Below are 11,105 nucleotides of genomic sequence, written 5' to 3'. Positions count from 1 at the left end.
GGATTTTCTAGGAGGACGTGTCCACTGGCTTAGGCTTAGACCATGTTCACAAACCACATTTGAATAGCAGATCTTACTGATCACAAGATCTAAAGAGATGAAGAAAATTCATTTAATACACATCAGAAGCATTCAGCATTTGCCAGAGACTTTTCACACCACGTAGGATGGAACCACAATTAACTACTTTGTTAGCCCCTCCTAAATGATTTTTTCATCATTTCAATAAAAGCCATAATTTTCTCCTCTAAGTCAAAATACAGAGGCTAGTATATTAGTTTATTTTGATCTACTTGCAAAAATAGGAAGCCAGTGAAACTAGAAGTGCTGTAAGAATTTATTACTTTAGAAAACTATGTAAATGAGCACATTCATATGCATATATACAGTATTTAAATTACTCTCCCTGCCATCTGTGGCAATGACTTTACGATGGCTCATTTTCAACAGGTATAGATTTATATGGGCTTTCTGCTTAACGTTTCAGATCTGTTCTCTGAGCAGAGTTTTCCTTCTCCTGTGACAGCAACACCACATCGCTCTCACATGGGGTTTTGCTCTTGGCATTTATCAGTTCTCACATCCCTTGATGCAAATGAGAAGGAAGTGGCAAGAATGATGGAGGGTTCACAGGCATTTGCTACTGTCAAAAAAAAGCTTATTTTATTGCCACAGGACCCACCACCCCCAAATCCTGGAGATCATGGGGGATGTCAGATTGCTTTACGTTGTACCACACACGATGTCAAACCAGCCTGCACTCAGAATGAAAGATTATGCCAGGCAAGAGCCCCGGGAAGCCTCCTGGAAAGGACCGCTCTGCAGAAAGATGAGAAAATTCAAGGACATGTACAAAGAATATGGACATTTCAGAAGTCACAATTCTTAACAGGTGATAACAAAGAGATGCCTTTACATGTGAGAAGCAGTTCCTTTTTAAGTAACTGAAAAAGATTTAATTGGCTCAGAACACAAGAAATTTGCAGTAACATACTTCATTCAAATTTCATTATGTGTATACAGGCAAAATCATTTTCTCTTTTCTGATAATCATAACACAGAAATGTAAATTACTCCAAAAAAATTCATTCTGTTTCTCATAGTTTACAGATTACCCCATATTATTTCTTTTCAAAGTTCTTGAAATTACCACGTACTATTTAAACATGCATAATCAGAACAGCTCTAGATGTTTAACAGAATCTTTTGTTTCATTCTTTACTCACAATTAGACTTTATACTTATTAGCGTAGCCCTCAATTATGACCATAGTTTGACTACATACCTGACGGAGTTTCAGAGACACGTTATCTCCTCATGCAGACCCTGAAAAAAATCCATAATTGCTTGTCATTCAAAGAAAATTAAAAATCATTTTGGGAAAGATATGCATTGAATTGCAATTAATCTCACTAATTTTATTGCTGAGAGGAGGAGCCCTGTGTATTTGTATGTCAGGGGCCTTCGCCAGGCAGATGAAGGACATCAAGCGTTCTGTGTATCGTTAGGCCCACGGTGTTAATTAGCAAGCAGGAGCTGAACTCGCCCTGCTCCTTGGGAGGAAGAGGAGGAGCCGAGTCTGCCACTGTGTGTTTGACTTCACTCCAACCCAGAGCACGTCATACATCTCACATATCATGGACTAGTTATGTGACTTTAGAAGTTAAATTTTACCCTCATATGGGCCCCATACAACATTTACATAATCTTGCTTTGATTTTCCAACCCCCCCCCTCCTTTTTCTTTTTTTTCTCCTCCCATATTTTTCCTTAACTACTCCAACACAGCAGGAGCAGCCCGAGCCCCGGCAGCATGATCAGCTCAGCACTACATAAATGTTTGGGCAAAGCCACTCTTAGCACACAGCTCCTGCGGAAGCCTGAGAGAAATCATTAGATCACAAGTGACAGGAATGATTTTGGACAAAGTGACACCGTGTTGGACAACGCTGACAAGGCAGCAGGAACCTACGTCATGTCTATGATGAAGCTGTTACTATTTTACATAAAACCAGAAAAAAGTACTGGCGTAACATTTTAATTCACCCCACGTTTATGATCTCCACAGTGAAGGGAAGATTATCCTGCTGTGATAATCTTCAAAGCGGGTGAGACGTCCAGCCAGCAGAAAGTCAGCAAGGCTGAGTATGGTCTTTGAATTCTAAGAAAAATGCCAGCATCTTCCTCAGTGGAGGATGTAACACGGTGAAGGCACCAACGTGTCTCAGTAAGGAAACTCAAAGGTGTACTAAGACCTTTCTAGTAGAAGAGAAGGTGGGAAAAAGATACTTGAAATTATTTTGTTGAGAACAGACACGTCCAAGCAACGAAGGTACCTTCATGTCTCGCGCTCTGAGCTTAAGAGCTGCCTAAGGAAAGCCACCAAACACCACTGCAGCGCCCCAAAGGACAAGCAGCTCTGGTCTCTGAGCCCCGTGTGTTACCATTCAAGAGCCTTCGATAAGAAACAACTGAATTTGGTAGTCTCCTGAAAAGTTGCAGATGTCACTAGGCTGACATTTTGGCTGGCTTTGGACTATCAATATAACTATGATCTAGACTACCAGTTGGGAGCTTTCTAATCCAATTCATTCCAGTTTATTGCTTCAGAAAATTCATGAACCCCCGGCTCTCATGAAGTTGGTTTGGGTTAACACAGCCAAATGGCTAAACAGATAGCTGCAGACTTTCTGTGCAGAGAACATTACTGAAACATGACCCAAAAGAGCGCTGGGGCAGGGTGCTAGTAAATATTTAAGATTTATTTATTTCCTCTAAAACAAAGGAACTCAAACACACACTAGTTACATTTCCTTAAATGAGCTTCACTTCCAGCTTCCTCTCAGCCTCAGCAAACCAATATTTGGTATTTCTTACAATAAAATCTAAATGAAGTTTTTAACTGCTTGTAGACAGTCTAGCAGCCGATAAAAGTAATGAATTAATATATGGGGTAGCCACTCATCCCCTCACCTCCCGACTGCCGAAATCCTTCTGGAAGCCCCAGAGCACTGAACAGATTTCCCTGATGTCACTGACACCAATTGTACGCATGGCAAAACTAATTCATCCTGAAGCATGCAGCTTTTCAGGCACGTCAGGGGAAGCTTCTTGTATTAATCAAAAGAAAAAAACCTAACCAAAACCCCCAACTGTAAAGCCTGTCTACATTTCTTCTTTCTCTAAAGGTTAAATCCGGAAGAAACTACATATTTTTTCCTCATAGGATATCCAGTCCTGTAATCCATAACATATTTTCCCATCAGAGGTTACTCAGAAGTAATATGAAAATAAATTGATTTGCACAGGGAAATATTTTTCTAATTGAAGTCGTCAATAAAAGCATTTATGTTTTAAAGTAATTTTAATACATGTACAGAAAGCCCAGAAGGAACACCCAGTTCAAGGCACCCAAAGTTAACAGAAATACATGACATAACGTTCCCTCTGCGATCTCAGCTCCACCATCTCATGCGTCTTCTTTATTTACGTGTCTTTAATTACATCATCAGCATTTCCACATGTGCTTCTGCCTCCCTGAGAACACGGGATGAATCCTTTTTTACTTAATGAGCGTGTATTTAATATTTTGGGTTTGCCTCATTTTTCTGTGTGTGTGTCTGAGGCCTTATCTCCTGCTGACTGTCCAAACATTGCTCTGAATAAAGAATTTTTCATTTCCTTTGGGCTTTTCTCTGCTGTTTGTCACTATCCGAATGCTTCACAACATTAATTAAACTGACAAGGTAAGGCAGCAGTATTATCTCCATTTCACACATGGGGTACTGAGGCACGGAGAAGTTAAAGTCAAAAGTAAAGCTAGCCATAGGGTACACAAAAAATATTGTAGTTGAAATACAAACTACAGAAGAAAACATTGCCTCTAAATGAAAGCATTTAATGAAGACCTGAACAAGAATCACAGGTTCTGGGTGAATGAAGTACAGAGAGTGAAAAGCCAGTAATTTCAGTCTGAAAACAGAAAACGGCATTTCCATTTAGCAAACATCTTTGAAAGTTTGAATTTACAGTACCAGCTTGAAAACTTAAGAGTTACGAACTTGTAAGGGTTTTTTGTTCAATTGCTGTTAAAAATAGCCACTCGTGCTGGGTGTTCAATGTAGGGCTTAGCTACGCAAATGCGTTAAAGGAATTTGAAGTGAACCAGCCCAAAGGCAGCGTTAAGGGATCTAAACTAATGGTTTCTAAACCCCTGTGTTGATAAAGAATCAAACTTCACACTCTAAGTTCAGATAACTAAGGGACTGATTCAGCATACATGTTTCTGTATGGGCCTGAGCGGTGCAAACCTCTCCATTCCAGAGCACCGATGCTCCAACGGGATCCCCGCTCTTCACTCCATTGTTGAGGTTTTCAGTATTTTTCATTACCAGAATAAAAAACTCCAGTTTAACCTTCATAGCCCTGGAGCAATCAAGATAACGGCAGATGTATCATCTGACAGGTCTGTGGCGGACCCTAACATTATTGGAAAAGTAAAGGCAGCTTTATGTGCAAATTGTAAGTTTTCACAAGCTGACATCTTTCCCTGATGTGGGCAAGAACTACTCAAAATAACCTGTAGGACCTAGGAAAATCAAGCCAAATATGACTACTGAGGGGGTCTGGCATTTTTTCATCTATAAACAGTCATTGAGTATTCTTACAAATTACCCAAGCCTGATCCTTCTTGATGTGGTGAGTGCCTACTCACATAAAAACTAATTTAAACAAATGGATCCAATAAAAGTCACCCAAATAAGAGGTAAATATGGGTGTCTGATTGTGTTTATGCAAGTAAAAGAGGTATTTCTGAATGCTCCAATGACTGTGATCTCCTCTTAACAAGACAGAGTTACGTGACTTTGTCCAGGTACAGGCCTGGGTCTGATCTTTTGAACACTACCTGTTTCTCAAGGTAATTTATAGACTTCAAAATCCAACATTTTCAAAAATAAATGACAAAATATAAGGGCAAAATCCTTAAAATGCTTGCAGAAAGTGATGGTTTAAGGACTCAAGTTGCCAAAGGAATGTTATAACAATTTCTCTGGAAATATTTTCTCCTTATTATGCATAAACTTCTAATCAGTTCCAGAATCCTCTACACTTCTTTCCCTCGCTACAGACTACTGTTAAAAAGAGGCAAGTTGCTGATTACAAGAATACGCCTCAACTAAATAGCGTGTCAAGTGCACAAATATTTTAACAGCTAATGTCAAATTCCAAAGCAATACATATATAGTTATTAATTTCAATCGTTCAGGCCAGGGAGGTGTGAGTAAGGGCACTATCATTTAGGGCTGTAATTAATCATCCAGGACATTTCATTGTCAGGGAACATAAATCAAGAAGCAAGTGTTTCTCCTACCTGAGTGATATGTAACCAACATTAACACAGTGACAACATCTAACGCTTGTCAGTAACTGATGTGTATTTTATCTACCTTTGACACCTAAGATGCAGGGCTGCTTCACACGAGTGCCCTCCACCTCTGAATTTATTTTCTGGATGTAGAGCACATCCTTTAAAAATATTAACAGAGTATAACAAGGCTTGAGAAAGACCTTGCCAAACACCAAGACAGAAAGCTTCTGAAGTAAAAGAAAAAATCTTATACATCAATGCAAGGCATAACAAATACACGTTAAAAATAAGATGGGACAAATGCCCATTTGCAGGACAGCGTAAGGCAATTCCTAAATTGTAAAACAGTTGTAAACCCGCCACCGATTTAGCTCCTGTATGCTTTTGTTAAATATCCACTGGGTCATTAGGAGAAACATGCAACTACAAACTAGGCTTAAAGCACTGCTAAAAAAAAAAAAAAAGAAAACACGAAGCTCATTTTCAAAAAATTTTCTATGAATCCACAGAACATCCCCATGCTCAGGATATTCCAGGTCCCAGTATAACTGGGGACGTGAACCTGGAAGCATAGAAGTCAAAGTACTTTTAAACTCATTTTGTGTGTGGCCAAGTTTTTACAGCCCCTGTGATTCCTAAAGGCATAGGTATTATCCCCTTGTCAAAATTAGATTTCATGGAGATAATTAACCCAAGGAAAGCCAGGGACCTGAGTTCAGGCTGACACTATTTTCCACCCAAGTTGACACCATTCACTGCCAGTAGAGCCCGATCAGTTGGTGACCACCAGAGACGAGCGAGCACCTCCAGCACAACTCTAGCTGCGATAATAGTCGCTGAGCTCACAACCCACGGTAGAAAGCTGCCAGTCCACCTTCTCCCTCACCTCCACTATCCAGACTGTAACCTCTTCAGCCAACACAGCTGCGTCCACCTGGCATTGGGAGGGGAAAGCCCTAAATCTTCCCAGGACAGGTATGAGGATGAAGCATCTTAACACAGCATCAGAGCCATCCAGTATAAATCTTACCGAGCTGGTGAACTGAATTCAATTTACTGGCTGCAGAAAGACTTAAAATCGTTGAAATACAATGAAGTGTTCAGTTAAATAAAGCAGAGATGAATACAATTACCATATAATGTCTTAAAAAAAAATAAAATAAAATTCTCAAATCTGCCAAGGCCTGGCTCTGAGCTACAGGGCTCAGGTACTCCTCTGGTTCCTGGCAGAGGGAATCACCATTCTCCTGGTATGACGTTGCCTATAGGCCACACTCAGTCACATGAGAAACTACTAAAACTCCAAATCTTCACTCCTTTCAAAGATTAGATATACAGGTGCATTTATTATCTTTAATATTCGCTTGGAGCTAGCACAAAGACACAAGAAGACACCTACCCAAAACATCCGTGCACAACCAGGCTGGTGAGAGATCTGCATTTGAAGAGATCCAAGTCTTGCACCAACAGCTGAAACTCATTCAAAAGCTTGAACTACTTAAAAGATGTTGTTAGATTCTGGAAATTACTGTGAATGTCATTTTGACAGTTCTCCATCCCCAGCTAACACCACGTGCTTCTGGTATTACTCAAATCATCTCCTCCCAGTAATAACCAACATTCCCAAAACACTTGGGTATTACTCTGATCTACAGTTAGAAGCTGGACCAGGTTTAGGACTGTTACCAGTATCTAAAGCACCTGAGAGAGAGATAACTGTAGCAGCAGGTGTCTCCAGAAAACTCAGACACTTTTGAGGTGGGGTTTTTTTGTTTTTTTTTTTTTTTTTTTGAAGGGCCATGCTGAACACAGCCCAGTCTATCCACTCTGACATGTTAAAACATGGTCATGAGCACAGCTCATCACCTGACATGAAACACAGTTCAAGACTCCCAAAGACAGCATTAATCCTGTAGCTTTTAAATATTTCAGATCCCGGCACTTAAATTCTACCAGTAATGACTCAACCTGCAACTTATTTCTTCGCTTACTTGTTCTCAGAATACAGATCTTATACCCAAGCTCAAACCTAAATATACCAATTGAAATCTACCACGGGAAAAAATAGTAACATTTCTTATTTAATCACACAATTCTATCACCAATACATAGAGGAAAAAAAATATATACATACAACTGTATTACTGCCTGAACTCTAAGTGTTAAGGTGGGATTTTGCCCACAGGCAATACCTGTGAAACCAGGTCTGAGATAATCCATTTGTAAAATACGAAGCATACAACACATGCTTTCAGCCTCTGATGGAAACATTCTTCTCCAAAGCACAATTTACATTCAAATTCACATTGTAAGGAATCAAATACTAAAAATAATTGTCAAGGTTTTCTTCTTCACTGAATTGTTTCTTAATTAGATTCAAGTGTTTTGTCTAACCATTTCGTACTCTTATTGCTTTCCAAAAATTACAAAAATTTCTTTAATTATTCATGATATCTAACTACCAGGAAGCGCCTCAAATTGCGTTTGTTAAGAAAATAAGAACATGCTGTTTACATATAGCTGCTGAGGCACAGAAAATAAAAGGAAAGAAATTCCTACTGATGCAGTAAGTACCAAATAGTTATGACAAAACCCAGCAAAAGCACACCTGTCCCACACCAAATCTCATTTTCCTGGACTTCACCCCACTCCAGAGGGAACAGAGTGGTCAGGACCCTGGTCCACAGGAACATGGTGCTGGAGGCAGCGACCCACCTGCCTTTGGCCAGACACTTTTCTCTTGACATCAAACCCAATAATTTCTTGGCTTACAAACCCAGACACCCCATACTCCTTAACTGCAAATAGCTACTACATTTAAGAAATTTCTGGCCACCTAAATGCAAAAAGCTTCTTTAGCAGTAAAGCAGTGCTTCCCAAAAGGGAATACCTTCTAAATAAACCATATAACTAAAGAGAATGTCAAAGACCTGGGTAAATCTGGCAGCTGGAGAGAGCAGCGTGCGAAGTGCGCAATGCTGAGAGGGAGGATCCTGACCACGACCTGCTCACGGAGGAGCAGAGATGTTTCTCATGTGCCTTTCCAAGGCCAGTCCTGGCAGATAAAACACGCACCCAGAGCACACAGCCTTGGAGAACTGCTGCGTGGCCCAGGCCACCAGGTTTCAAAGCATTTTTGCAGGGTAGGTAGGGACCGGGTATCTATTTCATTCTTTCCTTTGATTGCTGCTATGACAAAGGATAGTTATTGCCACAGGCTTCTACATAAATACACTGAACAAAAATATTTTAAGTGGTACAGAAAACTGTTCGGTGGTTCCCCAGCAATATTTTGTTTTGTTCTGGGAAAAGACATAGTAAGAACAAAGTTAAGTAACTAACTTCTTCACAGTTAACGTAGAAAAACAATTAAGTAGTAAGATTTCACACAGGAGCCACAGAAAGTCCCCGATGGCTGCACTTGAAAATTGCTCAAGTTAACAGAGCACTTTATACCACAACCCAAATTCCTTCATTACTGTCCCAAGCATTGCAAATGAAAAGGAATCAAAGACTGTTTGCGCTCACCGAGCTCAGCTGCAGCTCCAAGCTATTTCAAAACCAGATGTGTTAAGATCTCCCAGACTGATCAGATTCATTTGTAATGCAGAAAAATCTATTTCTGCACCTGGGTTTTATATCCTATTATGATTCTAAAAGAACTTAAGACTGCATAGTTTTAGTCAACTTACTCTGCCAAGTGCGTGCTGGTATAATTCCATTCCAGCTGATAGCATTACACAGAGAAATTCGACTCATCATATCTCATTAGAATTAAATCTGCTGCTAATTTGTGAAATATTTTGCCTGACCCATCAAATCAACTGAATACTTTCATGCTCTTTCTTCTTTTTAGCATGATAACTAATTCAGAGTCATTTATTCCACTTCATTAAAACCAAAAAGTTGATGTGAAAAACAATAGCTGTTAGAGCTTATATCGGATCAAGAATTGCCTTCTCAGTGAAGCAGCCAAATGACAGCAAAAGTCAGAATGTCATTTATTTCTAAATGATCGTCTCCTTCATATTGATTTACTTTTCAGATATATTACACATGTCTTTTCCTGGTTTTACATTTGGTGTAAAATGCCCGTCTCAGCAGCCTGGTGCAACGAGAGCAAGCCTCCAGCAGACACCGCTCAAACACGGGAGGATGCTCAGCAGGAAAGGCGGCTGCAAACGGGACATCCCGTCCCTCCCTGCAGAGTGGGTTGAGAAGCCTCATCTCGAGGATCATCAGCTGTGAACGTACAACTCTGTTCAAATTTAGCACACCTTAAAAGCATCCAGAAGTCGTTACAACCTTTTTCCTCATTCAGCCACTGGTCCCAATTCACTCCTTCCAGTCCAAAAGTACAAAGTTACCTTCCCAAAACTTCCAGCTCTCAAGAAAGAAAAGAAATAATGACAGATTTTGGGAAAACTCAAGACTTAGGAAACAACAAAATACAGTTCCTAAACTAAGCAGTGTAAAGGTGAAAGGAATAACGAGAAATTGACTTTTCTTGGCACAAACACAAACCTTACCCTTAACCAAAAAGGCAGTGTCTGGATGAAGGATTTTAGGTTTTTTTCCTTATATTCACTAGTAAAGCTTTAATTTGGGAGATATCTACATTTTCAGCCCAAATTCCTACCTAAAAAAAAAAAAATAAAAATTACCAAATTATTAAAACCCTGGTACGTAGATAATAATATCAAGAAAGAAGAGTCGTTTAGGACTTCTTTTGAAGTCATCTCTGGCACTCGGGTAGCTGGCTGATGCAATCTCAGAGCCCTTAGCAATTACCTTTGGAAACTCATGAAGACGAAGCAACATCCTTGGCCACGGGGAAAGGGCAAACAAGGTCCTGCTTCAGAAGGGAAGATGGCAGCAGGAGGTAGGAAGCGATATATTAGCCAGCTCCACCTCCACCCCTGAAACCAGCTGGGAACAATCAGCCCGTGAGCAAAACCAAGGAGATGCCTAACAGCCGACACAGTTTTGTCAGGAGCCAATCGCATCAAGCCTAATTGATTTCCTTCTGCAGCACAGTAATAGGATCAGTGGACAGATCAGCCCTAGGTACGATAAGGATTTTGACCCTATCCCACGTGATGCTGTCACAGGCCAGTGGTAGAAACCCATGTCTTGGGGATGCTGAGCTGCGCGTGTAACCCACTGGAAAACACGAAGAGCAATTACGGAGGGCTCGCTGTCAAACCAGGCACACGTATCAAGGGAAGCCCACGGGGGTTTGCCAGGGTCCAGTACTACTCAAAAGCTTCACTAATGATTTGGGTGATGGACTAGGGAGTATGCTGATTAAACCTCCCCATGACAGCAAGCTCAGGGTGACAGCAAATGCATGGGAAGACAAGAGCAGAATTCGAAATGACCTTGCCACAACTGAAAAACAGCCTGGGGGGGCAGGGGTGGAAACGGCACCCAAAATGGTACAATTCAATCAAAACAAGTGCAAAATCGTACACTGGGGTGCTCATACGGAGCTGTATCCCCATGTTTGCCAGAGCAACCCCAAAGAGCTGATTGTGGTCTCTGACTCCGATAGCCCTGAGGCTGTCGCCAGCGGTGCTCCTCTTCCCCCTGCTTCCCGTGTGAGGATATACCAGAGGCCGTGCACGAGTCTGAAACAGCTGAAATGTTCCCAGTTTCCACCTCCATCACAAAAGCTGTTGGTTAAAATCCCTTTTACCTCACAGGAAATAAGCTGTGCAGCCACTGTCATTAGCGTT

The 11,105-nt window shown here is 40.8% G+C and overlaps 1 long non-coding RNA gene across 1 annotated transcript; it reads right to left on the bottom strand.

Annotated features, from left to right (window-relative positions):
- Nucleotides 1-367: 367 nt before the first annotated feature.
- On the bottom strand, nt 368-10,236 carry LOC141749346 (uncharacterized). Its single transcript, XR_012589333.1, has 3 exons — nt 10,159-10,236; nt 1,286-1,326; nt 368-819 (listed from the first exon to the last, which is right to left on the bottom strand). It is a non-coding gene; the product is annotated as an uncharacterized LOC141749346 (long non-coding RNA).
- Nucleotides 10,237-11,105: the final 869 nt, after the last annotated feature.

Source organism: Larus michahellis, chromosome 10 (genome assembly GCF_964199755.1).
Source record: "Larus michahellis chromosome 10, bLarMic1.1, whole genome shotgun sequence".
NCBI lineage: Eukaryota > Metazoa > Chordata > Aves > Charadriiformes > Laridae > Larus > Larus michahellis.
The sequence above is the reverse complement of the archived record's forward strand: the minus strand, read 5'-3'. Positions and strand labels throughout refer to the sequence as shown.